The 12257-nt window shown below is 54.0% G+C and overlaps 1 non-coding gene across 1 annotated transcript; it reads right to left on the reverse strand.

The window, feature by feature from the left end:
* Positions 1–232: 232 nt before the first annotated feature.
* On the reverse strand, positions 233–351 carry LOC123954724. Its single transcript, XR_006821118.1, has one exon. It is a non-coding gene; the product is annotated as a 5S ribosomal RNA (ribosomal RNA).
* Between the last annotated feature and the right edge of the window lie 11906 nt (positions 352–12257).

Genomic DNA, 12257 nt, shown 5'->3' on the forward strand with positions numbered 1-12257 from the left:
CGTGCAGCGGGCCACCCTTTTGGGGCCAGGGACCCGCGGGGGACCCGCGGTGGGGGGGCTGGGGTGGCCCAGGTTCAGGGAGTCAGGGGGGTGAGGGGACCGGGGTCAGGGGCTGAGGCGTTCAGGGGCTGTTTGGCGGCAGCTGCCTTGGCCAGGGCGCCCAGCGGCAGCGGCCAAGGGACACGGAGGGAGGCCAAAGGGGAAAGCAAAGAAAAAGACCCATGAAAAAAAAAGCCTACAGCACCCGGTATTCCCAGGTGGTATCCCATCCAAGTACTAACCAGGCCCGACCCTGCTTAGCTTCCGAGATCAGACGAGATCAGGCGTGTTCAGGGTGGTATGGCTGTAGACGCCTGCCGCTGCAGTTCTGCGCCCTAAGAGCCTGCTGCGCGCCTCCCGGGCCCCGGTGCATGCACCGGCTTCCCCCTCCTCCTGCCCTGGGCCTGGCGCCTGCCTCCCCGCCCACATGCCCCACCCCGCCCAGGGGTCCAGAAGCCTGCGGCACCCCAGCGTCACCAAAGTACGGGCCGCCTCCCATCCCGGGACTCCCCAGCCCCACCGCCGCCGCCACCGTGGCTCCCCACATGGCCTCGGGCTGCGCGTGCGGTGTGTTCAGCACCCCTCAGCACCCGCCCGCCGCCCTAGGCCTGGCGCAGCTGGCCACCTGGCCTTCCCTGCTCTCCTCTCCTCTGCTCTCCTCTCCTTCCTCAGCACTCCTCCGCTCTGCTCTCTTCTGCCCGCTGCTCTGCTCTGCTCCTCTCCACCCCACCTCGCTCCCAGCCCACCCAAGGACACGGCGACGCCACACACCAGCCCAGACGCGGTCGCCCCGCCCCGTGGCCCTTCCTCCGCCACGCTTCCCCTCGCCACCCACCCACACCAGCCCCTGACCCAGAGACACGAGAGGCCGGCTCACCTACATGGACACCCAGGGAAACACAGGGACAGACACAGATGGAGGGACTTCTGGACAGACGGCAAGAACGCAGAGCTAGAGAGACAGACTCTCCAACCCACAGATCCCCTCAGACCCTCACCCCCCCAACCCGCCCCCCCAGGACAGGGATGTGGACAGGGACAGGGACAGAGACACAGGTGCACGCAACACTCACACACTCTACACACAGACCCACCCACACCCACACCCACTCGGACAAGACACCACACACCCAGGAGGCTGGGGCGGCTTGGCACCTGTCCCAGGTGGGAGGGTTGTGGTGCTTGGGCGGGGCTTTGGCCTAGGTGGTGGTGCCCTGGAGCTGCCAGAGGAGCCCTGGAGGGATCCCAAGGACTTCCAGCCCAGGTGTCAGGCGACCCGTTCCACTCCCATTCCTGCCCAGCACCCCGTCTGGCCTGCGGGCCTGCGAGGGTTTCTTTCTCTGGTCTGGTCCTTTGGTGTGGGGGGTGGGGTGGGGGAGCCTGGGGACCTCTCTTGGCCCGGTGTGCAGCGCTGCCAGTCTTGCTGAGCGAGAGAGCCTCGCTGTGGCCTTCGCTGTGCCGTTGAGACAGAGCGTGGAGCCAGGTGCCTACGGCGCCGGAAGCCCATGGCGGTAGCCATCTGGTGTCCTGGGCACCTGTGCCCGGGCGCAAGGCCCCAGGGGCAAAGGGGAGGTGGTTGGTGAGAAGGAAGGGAATGCCCTTCTGGCCTGAGTGGAGCCCAGGCCCCCTGGAGAGAAGTGCCCAGGGTGGGTCGGGTGGGGGGTGACGCGGGGGCACTGGCCGGGACGGAGGTGGGGCGCCTGCCAGTTGGCTTGGGAGCTCGGGGCAGCCCTAGGGCCTCGCCAGGGGATCCAGGGACCAGGGCCCAGACCCAGGGCCGGGAGCCAGGGCCTCGGGTGCTCAGGCCCAGGGAGAGGAGCTAGAGCCAGGGATCGAGGGCCACTCCTCCCTCCAGCCTCCTGCCCCACCCCCCGACCCACCGCCCTCCTCCCACAGCCCAGCCCCCACGCCCCTCCCCGCGTCCATGGCCGTGGTCCTCACCCCGGTCCTCACACCTTTCCCTGCCTCTGGCCCCTGAGCCCCCTCCAACATTGCCCCGCCCTGCCAGGAGGTCCCCAAGCCCGGCTGAGGTGTGATTGCCTGGGGGGCCTTGTGTCGTGGAGGTGGAAAGGCTGTTGTGGCTGCCCGCCCGTGCAGCGGGCCGCCCTTTTGGGTCCAGGGACCCACAGTGCTGGGGCTTGGGTGGCCCAGGTTCAGGGGGTCAGGGGGTGAGGGGACCGGGGTCAGGGGCTGATGCGTTCAGGGACTGTTTGGAGCCAGCCGCTTATTAAGGCGAACACTCATATGTGGCAGAGTATTCCCTGTTGAGGAAGAATTTAGAACAAGGATGGACTCTAGGCAAGTTGGATATTTTGACTTAATTGCACTCCACAGCCCTTATACTTCCCAAACGTGGAAAGGCTCTTCAGGCGGACATACATCCCTGACAGTGTGTTCCCAGTTGAGGAAAGAAGATAGAACAAGGACGGACACGAGGCTGGTTTGATAATCTGAGTTAAGTGCACGCCATGGCCCTTATGCTTCCGAAACATAGAATGGCTCTTCAGGCATACACCCATGAGTGACAGTGTGTTCCCAGTTGAGGAAAAAAGATAAAACAAGGTCACACTCTAGGAAGGTTGGATACTCTGAGTTAAGTGCACGCCATGGCCCTTATGCTTCCAATAATTGGAATGGCAGAGTACGAGCTGCGGTCATCTAAACTGTCTTCCTAAGTCTCCACCTCAGTCCAAAAGGCTTCAAATGTCGTAAGGGAAGTGTGGTTTAGGATGGACTCACGACTGTTTTGAAACGGTCAAATCATGGAAGCTGCTGGATGTGACTGTGTGGAAAACATGAAGAGTCACATACAGGGCGCCAGTCTCGGACATCCATACCGGTGACCATAGCAAGGTGTTTGTTCAGTGAAACTTCTTCAGGCAGACACCCATTTGTGGCAGTGTGTTCCCAGCTGAGGAAAGAAGGTAGAACAAGGACGACTCTAGGCAGGTTGGATACTTTGAGTTAAGTGCATGCCACGGCCCTTATGCTTCCAAAACGTGGAATGGCTCTTCAGGTGGACACCCATTTGTGGCAGTGTGTTCCCAGCTGAGGAAAGAAGATAGATCAGGGATGGACTTTAGGCAGGTTGGATACTCTGCATTAAGGGCAAGCCAAGGCCTTTAGTCTTCCAAAGAGTGGAATGGCAGAGTATGAGCTGTGGTCATCTAAACTGTCTTCCTAAGTCGAAGAGGCTTCAAACGTGGTAAGGGAAGTTGGTTTAGGAAGGTCTCGCAACAGTTTTGAAATGGTCGAATCATGGAAGCTGTTGGATATGACTGTGTGGAAAACACACAGCGGATGACTAGGGCAGGGGCGCATGCTCCACTCTGAGAAAGGAGTCTGGGCAGAAGGCAGGCCTGTCCTGTGCCTCGTGGCCCCGGGCGACAGCAGCACCTTGGCCACCTGTCCCTGGGGAAGCCTTGGGGGTCCACCAGGCGCCCGACCCTGAACTTGCAGATACAGCTTCCTGGAGGCACAGCCAGTCGGCTACCATCTTCCTCCCAGATGTGGCAGCATTGACGGTGGCAGGGATGGCCGGGGAAGGAGCGGGGACAGTCCCCCACAGGCTCACCGTCCCAGGGCCCGGGCAGTGTGCAGTGCTCTTGCAGCCTCTCCTCACATCTCGGGAAGATGCAGGCCTGTTCCCGAGTCCACCTGAACACAAGAGGAAAAGGCCAGGCCCTGGCTAGCCCAGGAGAAGGCAGTCTGCACAGAGGGCCACCCTGGGCCAGGCACGCTGCTGCAGGGAGGAGGCTGCGTCTCCCGATGGTGGTGAGGCAGTGCGAGTCCCAGGTGGAATGCCAACACCATCCCGGAACACGTCGCTCCACGGAGAAGGAGGACTTCTCGAAGCTTAGCCTGGAAACCTCCAAGAAACAAGCCTGATGCCGAGCTGCCTTTGGCGTGTAGGCCTCTGTTGTGAAGAGAGAGAGAGCCAGGCTGGCGGGCTGGGGCGGAAGCCTAAGGCAGGCTGCCTGCGGGGCCTTGGGTTGGAGGCCGGCGGAGAAGGCGGCCCCTTCCCTCCACTTCACGGAGGCTCCGCACAAGGGCATCCAAAGCGGCTCCTGCTGCGACCCTGACGCGGGACCCACAGCAGAACAAACACTCTAGTTCTGCAGGCGCAGGAGGACTTCGGACAGCAGCCCCCTCCCCTCAGCCTGACGCCTGCCATGGGTAGGCCTCAGGGGAGCAGGCGGTGGGCAAGCACCGTGCTGCACACCCGGCTCACGGAGAGGACAGGATGGCGATGCTGCCTTCAGGCAAACCTCTTTGGGGCCGCCCTGCACAAGGAGGCCGGCCCGACATGGGCGGTGGAAGCGCAGAGCCGGTGCCACGGGGTGGCTTGAGGACGCCGCACTCGCCCAGCAAGCCCCACTCCGTCCCGTGAAGAGAGAAGCGGTGGCGACACCTAGAAGCACAGAGCAGCGTGCCAACCCCTCAGCTCCTTGAACGAGCTGAACAGAGGGGGCCCTGTCAGCTCCATCTGCCCCAAAAGCCCAGCGCCTTCTCTCAGACAGGCAGAAAGTGCACACACCCTGACGGCTTGGGTCTCCACCCCAGGGACCTGTGGGGGCTGCCAGCACCTCTGATGCGACAGCGGACTTCGGGGAGACGCAGTGGTTTCACGCAGGCACCTCGAAGCCAGTCGAGACAGCGCAGCCCTGAATTCAAAGCAACACCGCGCTCCGGGAAAAATGTCCTCTGGGAAAAACGTCCTCCCGTGAATGACGTGTGCTAAGAGAGACGCGTGAATGAGAGAGGACGCGGCCCGCTTCCTGAGGCGGGAGTGTCCAGGCTGTGGGGCAGGCCTCTCCCGGGGCAGCGCCTAGCGTTGTACACGGGGAAGCGGTTTGCTGGCTCGGAGTGTGTGGGAATGCCCAAGGTCAAGCCCCTCGACCTCCCTGGGAGAAACAAGTCAGGGTGGAATGCCAACACCGACCCCACACCCGTCGCTGCATGGAGGAAGCCTTCTCGAAGCTTAGCCTGGAAACCTCAAGTGAGCACCACAGCCTTACCTCCAAGAAACAAGCCTGATGCCGAGCTGCCTTTGGCGTGCGGGCCTCTCTGGCGAAGAGAGAAAGCGTCCCATGCCAGCGTGTTGTTGCGGAAGGCTGAGGATGCTTCCCTGCCCTCGTTTCGGAGGACATCGGAGAAGGCCGCCCCTTCACTCAGCCTGGCCCCAGTGGAGCAACGGAGGGGCGCATCTGCAGCTCCCGTGTTGCCCATCTTTCCCGGAGGCAGCACAGTGTCCACACCACCTCCGGGAAGCGCAAGGAGCATGCCTGGGCTTGAAGCTTAAGAAACAACTCTCCAGGGGCAGTAACTCCTCCCGCAAAGACTTTCCATGAAGAGGGAAGAGTCGCAAAGACTTTCCATGAAGAGGGAAGAGTCGCGGGGCACCTGGGTGGCGCAGTGGGTTGAGCCTCTGCCTTCGGCTCAGGTCATGATCTCAGGGTCCTGAGATCAAGTCCCGCGTCGGGCCTTCTGGTAGGCGGGGAGCCTGCCTCTCTGCCTACTTGTGATCCCTCTCTGTCCAATAAATAAATCTTTAAAAAAAAAAAAAGGGAAGAGTCACTCTGCCGGGGGAGTGGCGCGTGCCTGGAGGCAGGAGAGACGGGGCTCAGGCCGGCCACACTCAGGTCACCGTGTGGCATCCTGAAGGGGGAAGCCATTTCCATGGGTCCATTGGGAACACTTGCTAAAATGGCTAGCTGCCGCCCTGTGAGGAAAGAAGTCTATTTGAAAGGCGACCTTTGTCCCCTCAAGCACTACTCCACAGAGAAAGCTTCACAAACCTCGGCCTGGAAGTCACGCCCGCAACTCTGAGAAACAAGGCCTCTAACCGGGATGCCTTTCACGAGCTAGGCTCTTCCCTGAGGAGAGAAAGATTCACCACCCATGTGAGGTGCGCGAAGCCTAAGGAAGGGCATGCCGGGCGCTTGGCTAAGAGGATCTCTGAGAAGGCGCCCACCTGAACTCGGGCCTCAGAGCACCCGGCACGCTGACAGGGCTCTGGTGGCTGCGCTCTGCCAGACCAACGCCCTCAGCGGGAGCCCCTGCTCCAAGACCCAAAGCACAATGCTCACTCCAGTTCTGAGTCCGCCAAGAGCACTTCCGAGAAGCCCCGCTCTTTCAGCCGGACCAGAGCAGTCGGCCCTGACCCCGCATGAGCAGGCGTGGGGAGAGTGGTGCGTGGGGTGCGTTTCTCACGGAGAGCCCACAGCCGCGAGGCCCTCCTTCCAAAGAACGAAGAAGAACGTCCTCCGGGCTCCCTGAGCAGAGAGGCCTTCCGAAACGGGTGTGTGGCTGCACCAGACAAGTGTCCTAGGCCTACGTGTATGTTGAGTACAAACATCTGTGGCCACCTTTCTGTCATCAGTAAATCGCTTTTCTCCTAGAATTAAATGAAAAGGAATCAAATTTAAGAGGCGATTATGCTATGGTAGAGTGTGAGGAGAACCCTTTAACAGAGATCCCATCTGGATCCACCTCACTCCAGAACCGACTCACCTTCAGAGGGAGTGGGAGACCAGAGAAGACTCTCATAGAGGACACATGCAATCCTGTGAAACTTTTTTTTATTTAACCCTCAGCGTTTCACAAAAGGAAATATGAGACAGCAAGTCTGGGGAATGAAGTATTTTCCTAATACAGCAAGTGTTTTGGAGGCCAGCTCAATTCCAAACACAGCGTCTGCACCTAGGGACAATGGGTACACTCGGGCTCTCTGCTCTAGGAGCTGTGGGCAGGACTAGATTTTCAATACCCACACTGGAGAGAGGACCAAGTCTTTCTATTACTTAACCAGATCATAGCTCGGACTGCTCTACGAGATGCTGCACTGAGTTTCCCCACTGACTGATTCTACCCCTCAGTGGCAGATGTGGTTCTGAGAGGCAGCCAGGTCGGACCAGTTTCCCAAGCTGGAGACTCCGGAGTTGAGTCTGGCAATGCCTGCAGAAATCTAATGTGTCCCGCCCACGTCAGTTACAAATTTTCTAGTAGCCACATTACACACAGTAAAAGGAAGTCAAAATAATTACAATTGGAAAAATGGTATCCCTTCCACATGTATTTATGTTAATGAGAATTGTTTTAAAGATCTCAATAAGATAATTTAACTTCTTCTTCCTTCTTCTGCTTTCAGAATCCAGTGTGCATTTTACACTCAGAGCACATCTCAACCAGAGGAGCTGAACTCCAGGTGCTCGATGGCCACGGGCGGTCGGTGGCTACAGTATTGGACACCTACGATCTGGTTCATTTACCAGCTCAGGTCAAGGCTGAATGACCAACCGAGCTTTTTATTCTCATTAGCATCTCAAATATCTGAAGTTCGGGACCAAGAGTCACTTATTGTTATATTGCGTGTCATTTCCTAGTAGAGGGATGACGAGTAATAGCTACATAACATGTCTATGCAAGCAAAGAGGATTAAGAACCCAAGCACTCGGGGCACCTGGGTGGCTCAGTGGGTTAAGCCGCTGACTTCGGCTCAGGTCATGGTCTCAGGGTCCTGGGATCGAGCCCTGCATCGGGCTCTCTGCTCCGCAGGGAGCCTGCTTCCCCCTCTCTCTCTGTCTGCTGCTCTACTTGTGATCTCTCTCTCTCTCTCTCTCTCTCTTTCTCTCTGTGTCAAATAAATAAATAAAATATTAAAAAAAAAAAGAACCCTAGCACTCAAGGTCATTTGGGTCATTAGGAAACTCCAGTCTACATGTTTTTCCGCAGACAGTGGGTCTGGTTGAACATTTTAAAGAAAGAAGTAGATGTCTCATCTTTTGGGTTATCTTGAGAAACCCATGTAACCTAAAATGTGCTTATGTCTGCGGCCACAAGTGCACCAATTCATGGCAGAAGTAGCCCCGTGGGAAGGTTTGTTGGGTCTGTTCTGCTCTGTGGTCCCTCAGAAGAGTGAGATCAAGACAAGTGTTCAGCTGGGGGACCTGGTGTCCAAGATCAGGGTCCTGGAGCCCTGACGGGAACTACTCTCCACTTTAACTCAGGATGCAAAGTTCCAGGGTGAGGCCACTGTCCTGTCCTGGGTTCTGTGACACACATCCAGTGACAAGAGGAAGGAATTGGCCCCTACAAAGTGAGAGGCTGAAACACAGTGTCCAGTCAAACCTTACCATGCAGAAACACTCCTGTGGGCAAGGAAACCTTTACCACTGCCCCAGCAGAAGGCAGGCAAGCTCCTCTCTATGCAAACTCCCACTGGGGAAATTCATGTAAGTAACTGCAGGAGAAAAAGGCCAAATCCCACCCTCTAGGGCCTGTGAAGAGAAGGAGAAGGAGAGGGAGAGGGAGGAGGAGGAAGAGTTTCTTTTACAGAAAACTCCCTGGCCAGGTACACAAGTCTCTGGAACACAGTTGTGACTTAGTGTCATCAAACAAAGAAAATATGTAACTTTAGAAGTGGTCAAAGTAGGTGTACTGGGACTGGCAGAAGACAAAAGCTGCTAGAGCCTATGGTTTTAAAATGTTAACAGAACTAGATGTCACCCTGTCTCAGGACACAAGAGCATAAACGGATTGTTTGAGGAAAATTGAAAAGGCAACCTTAATCAACAACAGAAGAGGCAAACGGTCCAGGAGAAGACCCTTGCTTCTCTGCTCAAAATGTAGCTGAAAAACACACATTTTGCAGCTATATTTTAAATACATAACTTTTTTGGAAGCCAGTCCACTGTCATCATCTGACACTCCACTTCTGCCGGACTTTCAACATTTTCAAGATGTAATCTTCAGTGGCCAAGTAAGAAAAATAAATAGTCTTTAGACTTTAGAACATGGAAGCTCTAAGGGGATTCCTGTTGGATGATATCGTGCACTGATACAAACTGCCCCAGTCAGCGGGAGGAGGCGAGAGTGCAGACAGCTGTGTTGGCTGACCGGACAGGACAACTGAGACCGCCGTACCCTTTGCTAAGATAACTGGAGTACTTCTTCGGCTCGGGTTTCTCTGGATCCACCATGTGTCAGGATCCTTCGGGCTGAAAATCACAGCCACCCAACCCAACAAACGAGCTAAAGCAAAAAGATGAAGTCAGTTGGCTTAGTGACTGCACGACTGCTCGTGAATTCTGCGTGACCGCAGAAGATGCAGCCGAGGAGTCCCAGGCTAGGTGCTCGGTGCCATCAGACCGCCGCTGTGTCCATCACCGTTGTCATCGCAGATCCCTTCTCTTCCGTGTCGACCTCATCCCCGCCACAGAGGCCCAGAATGGCTTTAAACAGCTCAGGCAAAAGAAAAAAGAAAAAAAGTTTGAGTATAATCCCCATTGGTCTCGCTGCGAGTCACATGCCCCAGGTTCCGAACCAATCACTGTAGCCAGAGGGATGGCTGATCTGATTGGTCACGTCCGGGTCATGTGCTCACTGGTGGGGCTGGGGATGAGGTGTCTTACCCTATCAGCATGGAAGGGTGGGTGACTCCCCACAGGTCTCTTGCTGTAATTGGGAGGAGAGGACGAGATCCTGGGCAGGCAAAACCTGGATTCACACTGTCTTCACCAGGGGATGTCCGAGCCTTCTTGAACGTCTCCAGTGATGCTCCTGATGTTCGCTTCCTGTTCAGAATTTCTCCCATGTTTTCCAGTTACCCTTGGTAAATTCCTCCACTCTCCCAAGGTCAGGGTTGTGTGGCTTTAGACTGAATCACCTCAAACATGGACATGACCCTCTCCCTCTATTGCCCAAGATGCCCCTATTATGCATTAATGTGCATAATCCCTGTCATGGTCTGAATGTGTGTGTCCCCTTAAATACATATATTGAAATTTTACCCCCAATGTGATGGCGTTAGGGGTGGAGCCTTGGGAGGTGACTAAGTTACGATGGTGGAGCCCTCACAAATAGTATTATGAAAGAGATCCCACAGGGGAGCCTGGTGGCTCAGTCAATGAAACAGCTGACTCTTGATTTCCGTTCAGGTCATGATCTCCCCAGTCCTTGCCAGCAAGCCTGTGTCTGGCTCCATGCTTTGCGTGCAATCACCTTGAGGATACCCTCTCTCTCTCAATTTCTCTCTCGCTCAAATAAATAAATAAATAAATAAATAAATTTTTTTAAATAGAGGACACCTGGGTTGCTCAGTCCATAAGCATCTACCTTCGGCTCAGGTCATGATCCCAGAGTCCTGGGATTGAACCCCACATTGGGCTCCCTGCTTGGCTGAGCTTCTACTTCACCCTTTCCCTCTGCCCTGCTCACGCTTTTTTAAAAAATAAAAATAAGTAAAACCTTTTCAAAAATTAAATTAAATTTTTAAAAAGAGAGATCCCACAGAGTTCCCTTGTCCCTTCCATCATGACAATGCAAGAAGGCACCAGCTAAGAACAAGGAAGGGGGCTCTCTCCCCAGAAAATGACTATGATGCCCTGATAACACTCCATCTGGTCTTAAGGGGCAACTTGCTTCATGTGAACACACTCTTTACTTGCTGACCTAATGCCCTTGACCTGTAACAGAACTAATGGCCTTGCTTTAAGATTTGCAGGCTGCTCCTCTTAAGGAATGAAGAACCAGAACTTTCCCAGGCCACAGAGGCCAGCAAGTCTGTTTGAAGCCAGCTCAGCTTTCTGATCAGCCTATTTTTTCTCTTTTAGGTCGCACAAATGACTTTACTGACCTCCTTTGTGGAGCTGTAAACTTTGCCCTCCTTTGCAGAAAGAACAGAGGACTCCTGCACATCACAGAACAAGAATCAGATCTCCTTGTACAACCCCAGACCACCAAGGCAACATTTGTAGCTGGCACAGAGTTTGCACATGATGAAGAAACATTGCAGGCCACTGCACCCCCTTTGCTGATGAATGGCCCTAAACTCCTTTAAAAACTTCTGGGCCAGGCAGAAACCTCAGAGTTGGCTTTTGGACAGGAGTCCAACTTCTCCCCAGGTTGCCAGTCTCGTGAATGAAGCTCAAATTCCTTTCCAATCGAAACTCATCTCTTCCATGATGATCTTTCAGCTGACGGGCAGCCAGACTTGGGTTCAGTAACAATGTTGACTTGATCTTAGACTTTCCAGCCTCTGGAACTGTGAGCGATCATTTTTGTTGTTTGCAAACTATCTAGTCTATGGTATTTTGCTATAGCAGCCCAAGTGGACTAAAGATTTGGACAGTGAGTGGGTTTGGAATTAGAGCACATCACAGAAAACCAGAGAACCCCAAAGACCAGATAGTACTGACTGTCCATCTTGTGATGCCAGACGGCTGGGGTCAGTTTCCTCCCAAGCCAGCCTCACTTTCGTATCATGGTCCCATCTCAAGAACTACACCATGTGTTTCTCGGTACAAGGTGAAAATTAGAAATTGAGATGATTTTATTATTTAAGCAGTTTAGCTTCTTTTGTCTTCAATTCTCCATTCCAGATTATGCTCTGGGCTTTGCCTTTCATAACCAAAAAGGCCACTAAAGTATTTTCCTAAACCACAGTCACAAAACAATTCTTTCCTAAGTTAAAACTTTGGCGTCCCCCCCTCCACCTCCATATCTTGGCTATTGTACAACAATGCTGCAGTCAACCTAGGGTTGTATGTATCTTTTTGAATTAGATATACACACTTCTATGTTTATTGCAGCACTATTTATAGTAACGAAGCTATGGAAGCAGTCCAAATGCCCATGGGTAGATGAATAAAGAAGATGTGTTATGTGTATATGACAGAAAATTACTCAGTCATGAAAAGGAATGAAATCTTGCAACTTGCAACTACATGGGTGGAACTAGAGGGTGTAATGCTAAGTGCAATAAGCCAGGCAGAGAAAAACAAATGCCGTATTATTTCACTCATATGTGGAACTTAACCAAAATAAACAGAAAAAGAGATGAGCAAAATAACTACTCTTAAATATAGGGAACAAACTGGTGGTTGCCAGCGGGGAGGTGAGTGGGGAATTGGTGAAATAGGCAATGGAGAGTAAGAGTACACTTATCATGATGAGCCCTGAATAATGTACAGAATTGTTGAATCATAGGGCACTTGGATGGCTCAGTTGGTTAAGTGTCTGACTCTTGGTGTCAGCTCAGGTCTTGATCTTGGGGTTATGAGTTAGGGCCCCACATTGGGTTCCACACTGGACAAGAAGCCTACTTAAAAAAATAATTGTTGAATTGTTACATTATACAATGAAACTAATATAATGCTGTATGTTAATTATACTGCAATTAAAAAGAAAAATAGGGACGCCTGGGTGACTCAGTCGGT

The sequence above is a fragment of the Meles meles genome, chromosome 12 (genome assembly GCF_922984935.1).
Source record: "Meles meles chromosome 12, mMelMel3.1 paternal haplotype, whole genome shotgun sequence".
Lineage (NCBI taxonomy): Eukaryota > Metazoa > Chordata > Mammalia > Carnivora > Mustelidae > Meles > Meles meles.